The sequence below is a fragment of the Octodon degus genome, unplaced genomic scaffold, assembly GCF_000260255.1.
Source record: "Octodon degus isolate 3935 unplaced genomic scaffold, OctDeg1.0 scaffold00183, whole genome shotgun sequence".
In the NCBI taxonomy this organism is placed as follows: Eukaryota; Metazoa; Chordata; class Mammalia; order Rodentia; family Octodontidae; genus Octodon; species Octodon degus.
Window position 1 is genome coordinate 4,057,526 of NW_004524759.1, and position 7,441 is coordinate 4,064,966.

The 7,441-nt window shown below is 38.9% G+C and overlaps 1 pseudogene; it reads left to right on the plus strand.

The window, feature by feature from the left end:
- Positions 1-5,037: 5,037 nt before the first annotated feature.
- On the plus strand, positions 5,038-6,224 carry LOC101566249 (annotated as a pseudogene).
- Positions 6,225-7,441: the final 1,217 nt, after the last annotated feature.

The following is a 7,441-nucleotide window of genomic DNA, read 5'->3' on the forward strand; positions in this document are numbered from 1 at the left end:
GAAGTTTCCATACCTGCTTGTCATAAGCCAGTTGCAAAACCAACAATAATTCTATTTTATTTTTTAAATTGTATTTGGTTGTTACAGGGTCTCACTGCACAGCCTGGATTCATAGTGATCCTCCTGTTTTTCAGCCTCCCCAGTGCTGGGATTACACTAGTGCACCACTACGCCTGCCACTGTCCCTGCACTTGCCTAAGCTTTCCTTTTTTTTTTTTTTTGAGATATGGCAGGGGCAAAACCATACATTTATTTAAACAAGATGGTTAAGGCAATGGTCCTAAAAATTTCCATCAGGCTTTTGAAAATAGCAGTTAATGGGTAGAATTCTCACTCCGACTAACTTTATATGCTGATCTCTGTGAACTAAGCAATTACACTGAGGAAGCAGCTGTATATCTATCTTAACTATTTTGTGTATACAGATTCAAAATGGTCCTTCATTTTTTTTGTGACCTGACACTTTTATTTATTTTTAGAATGAGTTACAAAGTGAGCAATTCATGGTACTTTGTAGCACAAACTATGCCCAGAGCACAGTAAAATGTGTTTAAAGTTTAATAAAATTGTACCTATTCCAGTAATAAACCTGCTTACGCGTCTAGCACATCATACATGCTCCTAGAGGCCTGTTTGCTTTTCAAAGATGTGAAGTAAAATAAAAACACTAAAAGAGGCAATACTACCTTAGGCTTGTCCATTTAAAAATTTACTATTTTCAATGGACTCATCTTTCTATTTTTATTTCTTCTTTTGAGTTCTTATACTAAGGAGACTATATGACATTTACACATGTGGGTCTAGTTTATTTCACTCATTAGTATATCTTCAAGTGGCATCCACTTAAATATAAAGCTTTTGAGTTTATCATTCTTTATAAACTGAGTAATATTGCACTGCATAAAAATACCAAATCTTTATCATCCATTCCTCAGGTGACAGGCATCTTTGTTGTTTCCAAGATTTGGCTATCACAAATTGTGCTGCTATAAACATAGGCACACATATATCACTATGATATGATGTTTTCAGTTCCTCCTGGAAAATTCTCAGTTGGGAGTATAACTGATTTGAATGGGATTTCCAGTTCTAGTTTTTAAGGATTCTCTACACTGATTTTCATAATTCTTGCACCAGTCTACATTCCCACCAGCAATGGAGAAGGGTTCCTTTTCCCCTACAGCCTCTCCAACATTTGTTGTTAGGTAATTTCTTTATGATAGCCATTCTTTCTGGGGTGGCATGGTATCAGTGTTGCTTTAATTTGCATTTCACAGATGGCTAGTGATGTGGAGCATTTTTTCATATATTTATTCACTTCTTTAATTTTGTCCTTTGAAAAGTGTGTGTTCATCTCTGATGCCCATTTCTGGATTGGATCTTTAAATTTTGGGGCCCTAATGTTTTTTAGTTCTTTATAAATTCTATAGAGCAAACCTTTGTCTGGGTGCTTGTTGGTTAAGGTTTTTTTTCTAAACTTGTAGGTTGTCCTTCACTTTTTTGGTAATTTCTTTGATGTGCAAAAACTTCTCAATAAGATGAGGTCCCAGTTGCTAATTCTTTTAAGTATTACCCATGCTATTTGATTTTTGTTCATGAACTCTTTGCATACCCTATGTCTTCAAGAATTCTTTCTACATTCTCTTCCAGGAGATTTAGGGTTTCTGATTTAATGTTTGGATCTTTAATTCATTTTGAATTCAGCTTAGTACATAGTGATAAGCCTGGGTCCAGTTTTAATTTTTGGCATGTAGAGGGCCAGTTTTTCCAGCACCATTTGTTAAAGAGGCTATTTTTCTTCCAGTAAGCATGTTTGGCCCCTTTGTTGAAGATAAGGTGACTGAGTGTGTTCGTAGAGACCTCTGCATCTTCTAATCTATTCCATTAATTCTCAGGTCTATTTTGTTGCTGGTACCATGCTGATTTTATCACAGTAGCTTTGTAATATAATTTCAAGTCAGCAATTGTAATGCATCAGCCTTGTTTTTGTTGCCCAGATTACCTTTGTTATTCTAGGTCTTCTGTGGTTCCAAATAAATTTGAGGAACAATTTCTCTAGGTCTGTGAGGTATGTTGATGGTAGTTTGTTAGGGACTGCATTAAATCTGTACAACAATTTTGGGAGTATGGCCATCTTCTCAATGCTAGTTCTTAGATCCAGCCCTAGCCCAGGACCGGTGAGTGTGTGGGAGAGCTTCCAGCTACCCTGCACCTGTGTGACCTGTCCTATCCAATTCCAGGCATGCAGCGTGAGTGACACCCTCTTCTGCACCCTTGGGACCACCTGCACCACTCTGCAGCACCTCCCCCATGACCATCAAGTGAGTCAGAACATCTTCTTTGTTCTCAGGACCCCCAGATCCAGCCCTACCCCAGGCACAGTGAGTGTGTGGGAGAGGTTCTTCTCTCCTCTACTCCCCCTTGTCCCCTTCAGACTCAGTTCAGGCCTGACATACAGGCCTGGGGTGAAACTCTCCAGCTGCAGTCCCTGCAGACAGAGTAGGGGACAGAATCACCCAACTAATCCAGAAGCAGAACATCTTGCCAGAGGGGCACAACAGGTTCACTCCCAAGGGCTGCAGCAGGAAAGCTGAGCATAGCAGGCAGACCCAAACCAGGCACAACCGGATAAATTCAAACTGTAGATCTGCACCTGAATTTCAGTAGGTGCTAAGGTGCTAAGTTTGGTGCAGTTATAACTGCACCAAAGCTCTACAAGAAAGGCCAGAAGACAGTGCTATACAGAATGACAAAAAGAAGGAGCAAAATGCAATCTCACCCATAACAAATGCAGGGGCAATGCTGGTTCTTCCTATCCAGAACAGGGAATACTTTTCATGTTCTCAAATGCTCTATGATCTTTTTTTCAAAGTTCTATAATTTTCATTCAATAGATCTTTGACTTCTTTAGTTAGATTAATTCCAAGGTATTCTCTTATCCATGGCGCTATTGTCAAAGGTATTGTTTCTCTAATGTCACCCTCAGTGTGTTTGTTTCCTGTGTAGAGGATTGTGACTAAATTTTGGGTGTTGACTTTATATCCTGCTATGCTACTGAACTCTTGGATCAATTCTAGTAGCTTCTTGGTGGAGTTTTATGGGTCTTCCAAGTAAAGTATCATATCATCTGCAAATCCTAATAGTTTAACTTCTTTTTTAACTATTCTAATTCCTTTATATCTCTCTCTTGTCTAATGGCTGTAGCTAATGATTCCAGAACTATGTTGAATAGGAGTGGTGATAGAGGAAATCCTTGTCTTGTACTAGTTGTGAGAGTAAAAGATTTCAGTTTTTCCCCATTTAGTATTTTTAGCTATTGGGTTGTCATAGATGTCTTTCCTAGATTGAAGTAAAGACCATCTAATTCAATTTTCTGTCCGACTTTGAACATGAATAGGTGTTGGGCTTTCTCAAAAGTCTCTTCTGCATCGATTTAGATGATCATGTGGACTTTGGATTTGGCTCTACTGGTATAGTGTATTACATTGGTAGATTTGCCTATATTGAACCATCCTTGCATCCCTGGGATGAATCCTTCCTGGTCATGGTATATAATCTTCTGGATGATTTGCTGTATTCTATTTGCTAGGATTTCATTGACAATTTTTGCAGCTATATTCATGAGGGAGATTGGCCTGTAGTTGTCTTTTTTAGTTGTGTCATTCCCTGGTTTTGGTATCAGTGTAGTACTTGCCTCCAGGAATGATTCTGGGAGGATTGCTTCCTTTTCAATTTCATTGAAGAGTTTGAGGAGTATAGGGATTACATCTTCTGTAAATTTCTTGTGTAACTCAGCTGTGAATCTATGAGGACATGGGCTTTTCTTTGTCTGTAGGTTTTTTATTACATGTCATATTTCATTGGTTGTTATGGGGTTACTGAGAGTTGTTATATCTTCTTCATTCAATTTTGGTCATTTGTACCTTTCTAGGAATCTGCTGATTTTGTCTGTGTCTTCCATTGTGCGAAAGTAATGATTCTCAAAGTAGTTATTAATTTCTACCACTTTCTGGGAACCCCGAGACCCAGTATATCCCAGGCCCAGTGAGTGTGTGGGAGAGCTTCAGGCTTCCCTGCACCGGTGGGACCTACTGGTCCCAGCCCAGGTGCAGTGTGGGTGAGACCCTCTTTCACCCCCTTGGGACGCCCCTGCACCACTCTGCAGCAGTTCCCCTATCCTACCTGCCCAGTAGGAAAATCTGCCATGTTCTGGGAACCCCCAGATCCAATCCTAGCACAGGACTAGTGAGTGTGTGGGAGATCTTCCAGCTACCATGTGCTGGTATGACCTACTGGTCCCAGACCAGGTGCAGCATGGGTGACAACCTCTTTCACCCTCTTGGGACTCCCCTCATCACTCCATAGTACCCCCCAGACCTCGCTCACAGAGTAGAAATTTCTGTCGCATTCCGTGAACCCCCAAATCCAGTCCTAGTCTAGGCCCAGTGAGTGTGTGGGAGAGCTGCCTCTCCTCTCTACTCCAACTTTTCCCCTCCAGACTCAGCTCAGGCCTTGCATAAAGGCCTGGGAGAAACCCTGCAGCTGCAATCCCTGCAGAGAGAGTAGGGGACAGAACCACCCCGCTAGTCCAGCAGCAGAACATCTTACCAGAGGGGCACAACAGGTTTACCTCCAAGGGCAGCAGCACGAAGGAGTTGAGCACAGCAGCCAGACCCAAGCCAGGCACAGCTGGATAAATTCAAACTCTGTAGATTTGTACCTGAACTTCAGTAGATGTTAAGGTTATAATTGCAACAAAGATCTACAACAAAGGACAGAAGACAGCGCTACACAAAAGGACAATGAGAAGGAGTAAAATGCAATCTCAGAACCCAAGACCACCCATAACAAGTGCAGAGGACATTAACACAGAACAAATTGGGAATCACACAGCTGAAAGTCATGAATCAATGGCTTCTGAAATAAAGAAACAGTTGCAGAATGGTATAGAGTAACTCAGATTGGAAATGAAAAAAGAAATCCCTGAATTATTAACATCTGCAATAAAGAATCAGGGGTGAGAGTTGAGGGCTGCAAGGCACCTGCCAGCCCTTGCTGGAAGCAATCTCTAGGGTGAGTGTCAGGCAACTTGGTCGTAATGGAGGCATCCTTGACTGAAGAGCTGGATGAAGAGGAGCAGCTCGTGAGAAGGCATTGCAAGGAGAAGAAGGAATTGCAAGCTAAAATTCAGGGTATGAAGAATGCTGTTCCCAAGAATGACAAAAAGAGAAGGAAGCAACTCACTAAATATGTTGCAAAGTTGGAAAAAGAAATGGAACAGAAGCATAGAGATGAACTGGAGCAACTGGAGCTGGTTGCCAAGGAGAATAAGATAGATTCTGTTGCTGTTAACATTACAAACCTGGTACTTGAGAATCAGCCACCTCGGATATCAAAAGCACAAAAGAGACGGGAAAAAAAAGCAGCACTGGAAAAGGAGGGGGAAGAAAGAATAGCTGAAGCTGAAATTGAGAATTTATCTGAGCCAGACATATAGAAAATGAAAAACTTGCTCAAATATTGGCAGCCAGAGAGTTAGAAATTAAGCAGATTCCATCTGATGGCCACTGTATGTATAAAGCCATTGAGGATCAACTGAGAGAACAGGACTGTACTGTGACTGTGGCTACTTTACAAAGTCAAACAGCTGAGTATATGCAAAGCCATGTGAATGACTTCTTGCCATTTTTAACAAATGCTACAGGAGATATGTATACCCCAGAGGAGTTTGGAAAATACTGTGATGACATTGTGAACACAGCTGCGTGGGGAGGTCAGCTTGAGACACCTATAGAGATAATACAGGCAGATTCTCCTCCTATTGTAGTTGGTGAAGAATATTCTAAAAAGCCATTAACGCTTGTATATATGAGGCATGCATATGGCTTAGGAGAACATTATAATTCTGTTACACGGTTGGTGAACACAGTTACTGAAAATTGCAGCTAGTTTACAAAATGTTATGCATTTATTTATGTTTCAGTGCAGTATTCCAGGCTGAGTATTTTTGCCAAGTGCTAGATTGTTCTAAATGCTATTGAAAAACACAACTACCTTAATCAGTTTTATTAATAAGTTTACAAAGAAGCTTTTTAGAATTATGTCAAATATGCTAGAGATAAACTTTAACCATTTTCCTCTTTGTGGTATTTTTAAAATTGGTAAGTCTTGTGGAGAACATCATTCATAGTCCAGGAAAGTACCCTCTTCAATGATATTTTTAATTATATCATCACAAATATTGTTTTGGAATAAATGTTAAATATTTTAAAATTCTCCTCAACGATAAAAGCTTCCCAAGTAACCATTTTAATATAATTTTTTTTAAGAATTAAAATGACTGCTTCTTTTTGTCAAACAATATATGGTGGTAGCAAATTTAATTAATGCTTATAAAATGACCTTGACTAAGTAAATGTGGTCTTCATAGAATTAACGTGATGAAGCTTTTTACATAGTGTACATTTCAAAGATGCACTGAAGAACCTTGGTTTAATTAAGAATTGTAAAATACTCAATTGAAAATCAGTGGTTAAGGTTAAAGAAATGAGACAAACTCAGAGATAAATAGATATTCACTGTTGTCTGCTTTAAACTCTAAGGAATTACGGGACTTGTGTATAATTTTAAAAGACCTGACACTTTTTAGTCTAATTTGTTTGTTAGTCTTCACTGTTTCTTTAACTTCAGGCTGGAGTTAGTGCTGTCATCTCTGTATTCTCTTCATAACTGTAGGTCTTTATATTTTCTAGTGGCTGTCTCCCATCACTGCTCAGCAGCTGTGCTTTCCAGTCAACTTTTTCCAGAAGCCTCTCTTTATATTATATCAATTAAGAATTTGAAGAAAAAAAAAAAAGAATTTGGCAGTGTAAATGGCCAGGGTCATATTGCCTTCACATTCTTCCTTTTTCCAATTTGTTTTACAAGATTGCTGCCTTTTTACTCATTCTCTAGTATTAACGTCATTTTTATTATTTTTGTAATTTTATTTTATTTTTTTCAAAGTTTTATTGATAAACAGATAGCAATGAGACAGTTTCAAATCAAATCGGAAGGACAGTTTCAACAAATAATACACTGCATATATTCTTCTTAGTGGTTAATTGCTGTACAAGAAGTGAACTAGTGATCCTATTTAAAAACACCATTAGAAAAAATCATTCTATTCAATAAGAGAATGCAACTATATATCTATCCTAACCACTTTGAATACACAGATACAAAATGGACTTTCATTTGTATACCTCTGTTTTTTTATGTTCTGTTATTTGAATACTATAGGTGTGTAAACTCAGCAAAATATTCTAAAAGAGTCCAGTAGCCCATAATAGCATTGGGTCTTCTGTTTAGCTGGCAATGTCAGAAATTATTGACCTGAGTCCTCCACAGCTCAACATAACAGCATGGTTTTACTTCCTATATTTTGTCTTCATACTTTTCT